The following is a 3,613-nucleotide window of genomic DNA, read 5'->3' on the forward strand; positions in this document are numbered from 1 at the left end:
AGCCAAATAAACAAAAATAAAAATAAGTAAAAAGGTAAGCAAGGATTATTACTGACTCCAGGATGCTGAGAAAAATGTTTGATACATGGGGGCTCTTTCCCTGTCCTTCCTACTCACTGTCTAATTAGAAACCACAGATGAGAAGTACCTATTGAAGGCACATGAGTAAACCTGATCTATAATAAATATCCAAAATAAATAACCTATTGAAATATTGACTTGTGAATTTCCACAATAATAAGGCTAAGTCAATGTATCCTACACAAACATATAATAGCCTCTCCTAGCTTAAAAATCTCTGATCCTGGAGCTTCCTGAATCAACATTGTTAAAATGTCCATACTACCCAAAGCAACATACAATTTTAATGCAATCTCTATTAAATTACCACTGTCATACTTTAAAGATCTCAAAAAAATAATACTTCGTTTTATATGGAATCAGAAAAAAACTCTAATAGCCAAGACATTACTCAGAAATAAAAACAAAGCAGGAGGAATCACGCTACCAGACCTCAGACTATATTATAAATTGGCATTCTTATTTTTATCCGTATACTGGATTTATGTACCGGACTATGTTAGTGACACAAGCCTGGAAGGAGTGAAATGCACCTGAGAGGATAGAATTAGATCTCACAGACTGCATAATGACAAGAAGACGGGTTAGGCACAAATAGGAGAGGTGCTGTCAGAAAAAGTATCCAGAGTTAAATTATAAATGAGGAAAAGATTATTTCCTGAAATCTGCACCCTCCTTTATCCTTTAAGGAGAGAAGCTCTGGGACCTCTGACCATCCTACCTACCAATATTTCTCTAAAACGTCTAATAAAAGCTTTGAGAGACAGAATAATATCCACCAAAAGATGTCCGCATAGTAATCTCCCAAGCCTGTGAAGCCTGTGCCTGATATGGCAAAAGGGACTTTACAGATGTAATTAAGGTTGGGAAATGCAGGCAGGAGAGAGCAGGTCGTCCCAGTCTAATCACATGTATCCTTAAAAGTCAGGGACCTTTCCCAGCTGTGGTCAGAGGGAGGTAGAAAGGATGAGAGACATCTGATTTTGCTGGCTTGGAAGATGGAGATGGGCTATGAGCCAAGGCATGTGTGTGGTCTTTAGAATCTTGAAAAGACCAGAAAATGGACCCTCCCCCACCCCCGCCCCGAGCTCCAGTGAAGACTGCTGTCCTGACACTTGCCCAGTGAGACCTGTGTCAGACTTCTAATCTACAGAGCTGTATGGTAATAAATGGGTGTTGTTTTAAACCCTTACATCTGTGTAATTTATTTTGGCCGCAAAAGGAAACATACATAAATACTGAGGGCAAAATAAGAAAAACTCACAATAGTAAATTGTTTGACTTCATTGTTTAAATCGTGTATTATTTATAAATTGTGTTTTATACAGTTCTGAGGGAGACTGGCCACACGTACAAATAAACTTCTTTTATGACAGTTACCCATTTCAGACTTTTAGGAAGTAGATGAATAAAATATTAATGAAACATTGATGAAGGAATTTAATAGAAGGCTAACTGGGTTACATAATCTCATTGTCAAGAAACCATTTTTCTCCTTAAATGAGAGAAAACGAACCAAAGTCCTTCTTTAAAAAGAGAGTCCTGTTTGTGTTCATTTCTGAACTCTGAAATAAAGATCAGAGAGGAGCTATAACAAGGTACTGGGATTTTAATTCCGTGATTTCCTCATTCATTTCTTCATTCAATTAACATTTGTTGACTGCTCTCTCTTTGCCAAGCATTGTACAATGAGATACATTCAAGTATGTTCTCTTCTGGAGCCATCACATTTACTGAGAAATTCCTTAGAATGAGGAATAATAGGCTAAAATGCCCAATTAGGTTCTTTGTTAAAGTTGAGTTAGAAGAAAAGTAGCTAACACCACCTGGAGAATAATGGGGTTGGTTGAGGCAATTGACTGCGAAAGTCCCTTCTAGCTCTTCAAGTGGAAACACGTGCTCTGAAGGCTGAAGTGTAACAGCATTCTGGATTTATGAAGAAACTTTGGACATCCAAATTTGAGTGAGGGAAGTCAAGTTTTTCTCTAAGGCAAAAATTAGGCAGAATTTACATGAGCATTACATTAGCAGTTGAATTTAAGGGGAAAAAAGACTAATCGATAATGAGACTTAGATACATAGATCTCTTTAAATCATATTTTACATTGCATTTATTTGTTTATATTTTATGAATGCATTCGGTATGCAAATGTGCATTTTACTATTATAATAAAGAACGCTATAAGAAGCAGAATCATGAAGATCTTTCTTGTATTTTCAGGTTCATAGTTCTGAGTAATCTCTTCTCAGAGTCCTATGGTTTTTAATAATAGGTCATCAGAGTTGTAGGCAGCGAGTCAACAAAGGAATCGTCAACCTTCGGAGGTTTTGTGAAGTAGTGTACAGAAGCGACACAGTGTACAGCAGAAGCATGTCCATATCTTCAAATGTAAAGAAATCAATCCTAATTAATCCTGTAGTGAAGATACACAAAATAACAATTTTTGATACATTTGCACCCTGGGATATATTTATTTTTTTGAAATGTATAATATGGTTTTGTGTTATGGGAAGGCAGATTGAGGAAAGGAATGTAAAAAATATGTCTGTATCTAGGGAATCAAAGATACTCAGATAAAAGTATATGTTTGATTGCTCAAAAAGTTATCATGCTCTCTTTGCTATTCAAGGGAGGATTTACTTTGTATATCTGCCCCAGTTCTTTGGCAAAATGCTTTCAACTTTTCCCCATTTGATATGATGTTGGCTGTGGGTTTACTATTCTGAGGTATAGTCCTTCTGTGCCTAGTTGTCTGAGGGTTTTTAATCATGGAAGGGTGCTGGGTTTTGTCAAGCGATTTACTGCAAGTATTGAGATCATCACATAGTCTTTATTTGTACTTTTGTTCAAGTGGTGAATCACATTTATAGATGTAGGTATGGTGAGCCATCCTTGCATCCCTGGGATGAAACCCTCTGAATCCTGGTGGATTAACTTTTTAGGTGCTTTTGTAATTTGGTTTACTTGTATTTTATGGAGAATTTTTGCATCTCCATTTAAAAAGGATATTGATTTATAGTTTCTTTTTTTGTTTGTTATTTTATTCTTTCCTGGCTTTGATACAAAGGGAGTATTGGCTTCATAGAATAAATTGGGGATAATTCCCTCCTCAATATTATGAAATAATTTCTGTATTATGGATACCAGATCTTTTTTGCAGATCTGATAGAATTTGGCTATGAATCTATCAGGTTCAGGCTTTTGGGGGGAGGGTGGGGAGGGCTTATTTTTATTACTATTTCAATCCTATGTTCATTATTGGACTGTTTAGAAGTTCTGTTTCTTCATGGTTGAGTCTTAGAAGGTTGTGTGTTTTCAAGAGGTTGTCATTTCCTCTATATTTTCTAGTTTATGTTTATAGAAATTTACTAGCATTCATGAATGATGTTTTATATTCCTGTGGTGTTTATCAGTTGTAATGTCATTTTTTAAATTTCTGATTGAGCTTATTTGGGTCTTTACTTTTCTGTTTTTAGTTAATTCAGCATGACGTACATCAATTTTATTTATCTTTTCTTTTTTTTTTTTTTT

This window comes from Otolemur garnettii, unplaced genomic scaffold, assembly GCF_000181295.1.
Source record: "Otolemur garnettii isolate 467f Iridium unplaced genomic scaffold, OtoGar3 scaffold00003, whole genome shotgun sequence".
NCBI lineage: Eukaryota > Metazoa > Chordata > Mammalia > Primates > Galagidae > Otolemur > Otolemur garnettii.